Source organism: Meles meles, chromosome 5 (assembly GCF_922984935.1).
Source record: "Meles meles chromosome 5, mMelMel3.1 paternal haplotype, whole genome shotgun sequence".
NCBI classification, from domain to species: Eukaryota; Metazoa; Chordata; class Mammalia; order Carnivora; family Mustelidae; genus Meles; species Meles meles.
Genome location: NC_060070.1, coordinates 151970575 through 151979422, shown reverse-complemented (window position 1 = coordinate 151979422; position 8848 = coordinate 151970575). Strand labels below are relative to the sequence as shown.

Below are 8848 nucleotides of genomic sequence, written 5' to 3'. Positions count from 1 at the left end.
CCTCTGAAGGTGTGCAATGTCTACCGTCTCGGGTGGAGGAGAACTTCCTTGGGTAAATTCCATTTGCCTCCTCTGGTCTGTGGTTTCTTCCGGTTCGAAAACTACCCAGTGCCCCCCTTCATCGTGGGAATATCCGCGGTCTCAGCATGGAAAATAAAAAGCCCTCCTTCCAGCTTTTTCTTCGAAGAGGAGGCGGAAAAATGCATTAGAATAAGAATCCGAAATCGCAAAGGGAAGAAAACATGCTCCAGGTGAGGCTCGAACTCACAACCTCGGCATCACCCGCACATATACTGCTGTATAAGTACCGCGCGCTAACCGATTGCGCCACTGGAGCATGCTTTCCCCGCGGCGCCGGCGCGCGCTCTACGGAGCCTCGGGCCAGGGCGCGCCCGTCCCCGCGCCGCCGCGGAAGCGCGCCGAGCCCCGGGATCGCCCCCCGCACCTGCCGCCCGCCGGGCTGCGGAGCAGGGCCGGGGCGGTCTGCACGCCTCCCTCCCTCGGTCCGGGGAGAGCGCAGTGCTTCTTCCGCCTGGGCCACCGGGGACCCGGGACGCGTCCTTCAGGCGCCCCGAGCTACGGCGGAGGACCAAGCGCGCGCGGACTCCGGCGCCCCCCGCCTTCGCCGCAAGAAGGGAACCGCGTCCGTGGAAGGCGCCAGCCGTGTGGCCAAGGCGCGGCGGCTCGGGGATGCTCCCAGCGGCCCCGGGACCCCGGGAGCCGAGTCTGCCAGCCCCGGCTCCGCGCGGCCTCGGGCGGCATCCCGCAGCTGCGCCTCCCGTCGCCCATGTCCTCCCGGGCCTGCCTGAAAGCCGCTATCCGAGGCAGAGCCGGCTGCTCGGCCACGACCTGCAGACAGCCTGCCGGATCGTGACCTCTCCTCGTTCGTGCCGCCACCGCGGCCAAGGCGGTGTCCACACCCCCTCCCCCGCGCCCCTGCACCTGTCTGGGTCTCGCCGCCGCGCCCGCCCCTGATCCTCGCCCCCCTCCCCAGGGCCTCTCGGGAGAAAGGCCAGTTGCCAGCATTTCTCCGTTTGCTTGCTTAGTTGTCTGATTCGGGCCTGGGGACACGGCAGCGGTCAAAGCGCACACACCTAAGATCTGAAGCCTTTTGGCTTTTATGGATTAATTCCCGTGAACTGGAAGGAGATAGCTTGCCTGTTCTTGACCACACAGTGCCTGCTAAACAGGGCTGGGAGTGATAGACCAGCCCTACCTGGGAAGGAGAAGCTCTTTCCTTCCAGACACTCCTTGAGTGGGGCAGGGGAGGGACGACGTCTCTGCCCCTTTCGCTGCTGTACGGGCGTCATTCCGTGTATTAACGCCCTAAGATGAGGAGCAGCGAGAAGCACCTGAGCTCCTGGTGGATGGCCGAGGCACCAGAGAGTTTCCTCCAACATCCCCACCATACAGTCCTGGAGCGAGACCGAGGGTGCCTGGACCTCTAGAGATCCTTCGGTCTAAACAAGAACCCTGGCAGTTACCCCCTGGACAGAGCTTACCGAGGCCAGGCACGGTTCCAAGTGAGTTGTGTAAATCTCTAACAGCTCTCACGGGCCTGTGCTCCAAGTCCAGATCTGGATAGGAGCCAGTATCTAGGGAATTATTGTTCTTAAGGGATGAAACTTACCATGACTCGAAGTGTCACTGGGGATTAAACTGACTTTCATCAGAGAAGACAAGTCTGTCACACAACATGGGCATTAGGGCATGAAACCGTGTTCATGGAGGAAAAAGCAGAGAGCTAAATGCTTGGAATAGTTCATGTTAAAAAAAGAATAAACATCTCTGACCTCCGTCTACTCTTCTAGGGAAACCTGGCCTGTATGGACCACATCACCAGCCCCTGCCCTCTGCCTTCAGCTGGATTTTCATGGTGGGAGCACTAGAAGATCAGAATGAGAGAGGACACAGAAGTTGGAGTGTTCATTTTTCTGCATTCTTTTCTGGGGGTCAGCACGGCCTAGTTCATCCTAGTGGATCTTTCCTTCTAGTTCCAATAATGGCTTCCTTCCTCTTTCCTTCAGGCCCTTGGAATACTAACCACTTGATATCAGTAGCCCTCTACTTGGCCTTTCCTCCCAACCTGCCCACACCTTTTTTAAATAGCCCCTTTCTGAAATCCTTCTAAAAATACCCCATTGCAAAGTTCCCCTCTGTACCCTCTTGATTGCCTGATTGACAGAAACCATGATGGAACTGATAATTATGCATGACTGGCTGTAGTTTGTGAGATCGTTTATAATATCATGTTTTGAATGGGGGAGCAATAACTTGGGAATAAACATATTTTTGTAATTGATGGTGTTCAGAACACACTACCCCAAAATATGGCAACTTAGCAAATTAAATATTTTAAGCTGAAGGAGTCTGAGAAAATGTGAGAAGCAGGAAGGTCACTCTGACCCGCCCCTGCCCCCTCCCCTGAAGCAGATCATAAAACTCTCATGTGAGAGGTACCGTGAGGAAAGGGGCACCTTTCTGTCCAAAGACAAAGGGACTCCGAGAAATTCCTCCCAGCTTACTAGACTTACCTTGTACCCTTTGGCCTATCATAGTTCTCCACAACGGTCCTCTCTTGGTCCACCTCAGCATAAAAATACTCAGCTTTAACTGCTTCCTTGTGTTTTCATTTCCTTATGAAGACTCCCAGGTCCCATAAACCTCTTATCAAGTAAACATGTAGGCTTCCTTCCTGTTAAACTGTGTCAGTTTAATTTTCAGACCCAGCCAGGGACCCTAAGAGGGCCCAGGAAAACTTTTTTCCCTTCCCTACATAATAGTAATGCAAATACAGGGAAACCATTGCACCTTTGACCTACTTTTCAGGAAGATGATGGAGATTTGCTAACAACTGAAATGTCCTATTAAAGTCATCTCAGACATTGATTACAGAGAATGCTCAAATTCTCTCTCAAAAAGATGATTCTGAAGACTCCATGATTCAAGGTTCTCATGATTCTGCTCTGGAAAGAATCTGATATGGCGGGGCTCCATTTGCGATTTGAGAAAAATGATGTATTTTTATAACCTGAGAAAAATGCCATTTACCTGTGGGTGTATCTTCTCTCCACAAATCTTTAGACCATTATTAATAACATGAATATGCTAAAATAGCATTTACATATTTATTTATTCATTTTAGAGAGAGAGCATGAGCAGGGGGAGGGACAGAAGGAGAGGGAGAGACTCCCTGCTGAGCATGAAACCCAGTGTGGATCACGGGCTTGATCTCAGGACCCTGAGATCATGACCAGAGCCAAAATCAAGAGTCAGTGACTCAAATGACTGAGCCACCTAGGTGCCCCGGAAATATCATTTTAAACATCCCAGGGCTTGGCTGCCATGTGCTTCTGGGGCACAAAACTCTCCAACCCCTTTTATTCCATATTTTTAGAACAGTGGTTTCCCAGAGGAACTGGAAAATTGCCTAAAACCATACCCATGAATAGTTTGACCCCCAGAGATCGAGTTCATTGCTTTGGGATGGATCCCAGAAACCAACATTTTTTAAAAGCTCCTAGTTGATTCTAATAATCATAGGCTCTCCCTATCTTTTAATCTAAGGAAACAAAGAAAAATAAGGAAAACTGTTTGGATCCCTCTCAAGTACTCAAAGTGGAGAGAGAAAAGGCTGAAGTTTTACATGCATTTGAAAAAAGTCACCCAAAGAATGAATAATTTAAGAGCACCAGTCTAAAAGGAAAGTTGAGGAATTGAAGCAGATGGCCAGGTTTTCTCTGTACACACCCCCCGGGTACTTCACAGAATGTGTTAATTAGGCAGAAACTGAAAACAGTCATTAGTATTCAACTTGGATACTTGTAGGTTGGCAGTGGGAGGTGGGAGCTGCAGCCTGGGGGGGGGGGGGGGTGTTGCGCAATACCTTCTGGCCTGGAAGCCCCCCCCACACCAGTAAGGGCTACTTCCCACAAGATGGAAGAACTCACTCTTCTGCCATCCTCTCTTTAGGATTAAGTTAAGAGAGTCTTAGAGGAAGAATTATCCAGAATGAATAAGCTCTGAGAGTGAACCAAATCTTGGGAGGTCACAAAGAACAATGGAAAATAATGTGGCAAAATGGGCCAGTGACCAAAAAGATGCCCAGAAAGTCTATGGCCCTCTCCAGCACGGCGGAGAGAGCAGCATCATGTACAAGACCAAGAGAACCCTAAGATCATCTCTCTCTCTCTCTCTGTCTCCATTTTCTGCCACTCTCAGCAGAATGGATGTCTTGCCTTCTGTTTTCCGTGTCCACAGCTTCTGGGTCCAAGCCTGACGCAGGTGAATCCATGGGTGGTAGCCTGCTCATAGGCTTATGCTCTGGCTGAGGAAACAAAACGAACGTAAAGACGACAGAAATGAACGACAGTGACGATGGCAGAGCAAAGGCAAGAAAGAGACTGAAGACGTCATTACAGAATTGACAGATGAGAAGCAGCAAGCAAAGTCTCTCCCGCCCTTCCAAACATCGAATGTGCGACAAAACAAGCTTAGTGAAAATTTCATAGAATTCACTGGAAAAAGACAAATACGTAAAAGAGAACGGAGATCTAAAGTCAACCTGTCTGCAGTAGAAAAAAAAAATAAGTGAACTAAGAAATAAAACCTCAATAAAAATATTTGTAAAGGGATGCCTGGATGGCTCAGTGGGTTAAGTGCCTGCCTTTGGCTCAGGTCTTGATGCTGGGGTCCTCGGATCAAGTCCAAGGTCGGGGTCCTCGGATCAAGTCCAAGGTCAGGCTCCTCGCTCAGCAGGGAGCCTGCTATCCCACTCCCTCTGCCCCCTCCCCTCCCACTCCACCTCCCCCTGCTCTCTGCAGCCTTTCCCTCTGTACTGTCTGGGTAGGCAGTTAGTTTCGGCTCTCACGGGATACCTGGAGGCCAGCAAGGAGGAGGCCATCCCCGGCTGTGGGGAAGGTCAGAAGCCCCGTGGGAGGCCGGATCCCACCAGACAGGCCCAAGATGGCGGCGCCACGACCGGAAACCCCTGAGCCGATGAGGAGGAAACCCCCCCCAAACCCCCAAATCCTGCTTGCAAGAAGTGCTGACCCCACGTAACGAATATTCCACCCCCTTGTTAACTGTCGAGAAGAGAACCCCAAGGGGCACAGCTCTCTCTCTCACCTGCGCTCACATCTGAGAATGTGCTTCCGCTTTAATAAAATTCCCCGCCTGTATCCCTGTGCTTTGTGCTGTGTCTGTCCTCAAATTCTTTCGCATGAGGAGACCAAGAGCCCAAGAGCCTTCAGCGCCATTTTGGGGATGGGTTGGTGGCCTGAGGGTCTGGGGTCTCCCAAGGTCACCGGGCAGCTGACTCTCAGCTACTGTCCTGCATCATTCTTCTCAGATGCTACCAGCTGTAGGGGCCTAGGAGGAAACTCAGAATGATGCACCTTCTTGCCTCCCCCTGGAGTGGGAGCAGAGCGTCTTGGGGCACAGAACATGAGTATGATGTAGGAAAGACCTTATTAGGGTTTGAAGCCCATGGCCAAGGAAGAATTCTTGAGATGTCTTTGGTGCAAAATAGTAGATTTATTGACACACGGGGACAGGATCTGTGGGCAGAAAGAGCTGCTGCCCCGGGGCTGTGGGGGTGGTGATTACAGACTGTGGGGTTGGGGGAGGTAAGGAAAAGGGAAATTCGAAAGAATTTTCATGTATTGAAGAAGACACACAGGATACCAGAGGCTTTGCTCTTTATCAAGTTCAGGATGTTTTTCCTTTCAGTAAGGCATTACCAGTGAGACCGTTGGGAGCTTCCTGGAGGAACGTCACAGTCACACTCCTGCTATCACACGTCCTTGTCAATGAACTTTAGGTTTAGAAGAAATTTAACGTTATTTACATTTCCCTCTGCCTCAGCCTCCCTCAATTTTAGGGAGGGAAGGGTGATGTTAGAGCTGGAGTTCTGGGTCTCTGGAAGTTAGGCTGTTGGTAAGAAAGCCCCTTTCCTTGTAAATCACTAGGATATTTGTAAACTGAGGGAGACTCAGGTCTTGAAGGATCATGATCTCTACAAGTTAGCTGTTTGTTCTTCCTTTAGGGCAGCCAGGAGTGCCTGAGGATGTCACACATACCCGTGGGGGGGGGGGGTGCAGGGTGTCAGCTTCTGCTTTGTCCTCAACTTGCCTTCTGTTTCCTCATCACCCCTAACCCCCCACATTGTTCATATATAGATAGATAGATAGATATCTATATATGAACTACTGCATTATATAGAAAATATTACACAGCAGGCATCTGGAATTGTACCAATCTGGAATATATAAAACCCCATAAAGAAAACTCAAGGAGTTCACCACCACGCCATTCTTCGGGTGCCAAGATCTCCTGATCTTTCTTTTCACATCTTTGTCTCCCATGTAATGCCAAGATTTGTAGACGTACTTGGTGGAAGGAATAAGGAGAAGTGTCTGTTCCATCTACAGAAGTCATGCTCCTTTCTCTCTGTTCGTTTTTAAATTTTCATTTCTCATCAGCCCCGTGAGTAAGAGTTTACTGTGAAGATGGATTCTAGAAGTCAGAATCACTGAAGTCACAGTTATTAGACTTGACCTCAGGCACTGTGAAGTGGGGATAGGTAACAGTACATCCAGATACAAGGACATGGAAAATCAAACTTGTTTGTTGGGCCTGTGTGTCCCATGGATGCTTGAGGTCCCTGCCCCTCACTGCCGCCATCATGGAGGTAATGCTTCTCTCTGTCTCTCCCCCTCCCCTCCCTCCTCTGCGCTCTATCTTGGCAATAAAGAAAAATGCCACACCTAAAAATAAACATATGACAACAACAGAATTAACAGCCACTCCCCCACCACAAGTCACATTAATGAGGCATTTAAGATCAAGGACAGATATCTGTTTTGCCAAGTATGCTGCATTTTTTAAATCTAATTCATTTATATTTCCTAAACACTTATTAAATTTAGCATTTTTTATTAAAATATGTTACATTCTTCAACTCACTCAGGAAATAGTTACCGACTGCTTTCTAGGTGCTGAGCATTACTGTAGAAGCTACGGGCATATGATCCTAGCCACCAGACAAGAACACCTGCGCTTGGCTGTCTTACACTCCAGTATGGGATACAGACGGTATGGGAGACAGATCACTAAAATATATATCCTATTTTGGTAAGTGTATAAATACATGTTAATAATAAGCAGAAAAAGAAACATTAATGTTGGAGGATGCTGAAATGTTAGACGGGATGACCAAAGAAGGCATCACGGAGAGAGTGGAGGGTGCAGACTTCAAAGAAATGAAAACGTGCACTCTGCAGGCATTGGAAGTCCGAGCATGCCAGGCCGGGGAGCGACCCCAGCGAGACCCTGACATAGACGACTGATCTGCTCCCAGAGGAGCAGAAAGTCCACTATGACAGCAGCAGCAGAATCGGGGGAGACCAATAGGAGAGCAGAGAAGTGATAGGGGCCATTCTGGATTCTGTAATCAGGTGCTGCCCTGTTTATGCCTGGAGTTCTGATGTGATTATTAACCATGCTCTTGTCCTTCCTACGAGTGTCCCTACAATGGCTAAACTAATCCGGACCCTAGGTTGTGATTGAAACTCAATACAAGTTAGCTCATCTGCTGGCTTCTATTGGCATTAATTGTTGTAATGGTAGCGCTTATGTTTTCCTACACCCGAATTTACAATTTAAAGATGGCACAGCAGCCTTACCCCCGTTTTTTATGGTGAACTTGTTTTAGAATCCCCTGCTTATGTTAGCAGTAATTTTCTGGGAATACAGAATATAGATTTGGCAATTTCATTTCTAGTTCCAGCTTTTGGTGTCAAGGAAACATTCTTTTTTGAAATTATCTACCGAAGATGAAAAAAAGCTAAGAGCTGGAGGCCCCAGTGAGATTCGAACTCACGACCCCTGGTTTACGAGACCAGTGCTCTAACCCCTGAGCTACGGAGCCTCGCTGAAGGGGCTCTCAAGTCCTTGCCCTGAAGCTGATTATCTATGCCAAAGTTTCGTTTTCCGTTTCTGTGAGTTCCTGGAAGTTTGATATTGCATCCCCTCCCCTTTCCGTTATCCTCAGTGACAGTTGTCACGTCACAAAGGCTGTCTGGGGACTCGGCCCGGACGCGCGACCCCACAAAGTAGGGAGGCGGGGGTAAGGACGGAAACGGCACAGGATTTCGCCGGCCTCCCGACCCGGAGTCCGCCGCAGGTGCCTCTGAAACCAGCAAGCAGGGCCTTCCTCTCCGCCTCCAGGGCCGGGCGCCGGCTTCCGTAGAAACTGCCGCTATCTCCAACACAGACCCCAACACCCCGACCACGGCCGAATACCCGCCACTCAGGAAAGACACTCAGAAAAATAAGATGCACGGCGGCTCGTCGGCCCCGACTCCGAACACCTTCACGTGCTGCAGAGGGGAGGCGGTGCGATCCGGCCAGAGCCCGGGGGCCCGCTCTGCAGAGGGACCCTCAAGTCAAAACAACCGCGGTCACACACGGGCACGACAATGCCCTTGTGACCCGGAGTGTCACAGACGCGCATGATAGGAAAACCAAGCAAACGAAGAGTTGGTCGTATTAATGAAGTTGAGAGTGAAGGCCGTGGAGGGGATTCAGTCTTATCACTTATCATCATGCTTTCCTGAACTTCTTAGGATTAAAAACCGCTTCCTGCATCCCGGAGGAGCTAGTGTGTTCCAGTTCTCCAAAATCCTAAATTTGCCTGTGCAATAAGGGACCCTACCTCCTGAAACTCACCATCCTCACCCGGGTATCAGAGAAGAAGGGGATTGCAGGCCCAAGGAGTTCCAGTTTGCAGTTTTTTCCAGATTTTATCCCATATTTAGATACCCTGTTCACCACCTGTTTCTAGCAC

The 8848-nt window shown here is 49.7% G+C and overlaps 2 non-coding genes across 2 annotated transcripts; both read right to left on the bottom strand.

The window, feature by feature from the left end:
• Positions 1 to 243: 243 nt before the first annotated feature.
• On the bottom strand, positions 244 to 337 carry TRNAI-UAU. Its single transcript has 2 exons — positions 300 to 337; positions 244 to 279 (listed from the first exon to the last, which is right to left on the bottom strand). It is a non-coding gene; the product is annotated as a tRNA-Ile (tRNA).
• Positions 338 to 7857: 7520 nt separating this feature from the next.
• TRNAT-CGU lies at positions 7858 to 7930 on the bottom strand. The gene has a single exon. It is a non-coding gene; the product is annotated as a tRNA-Thr (tRNA).
• Between the last annotated feature and the right edge of the window lie 918 nt (positions 7931 to 8848).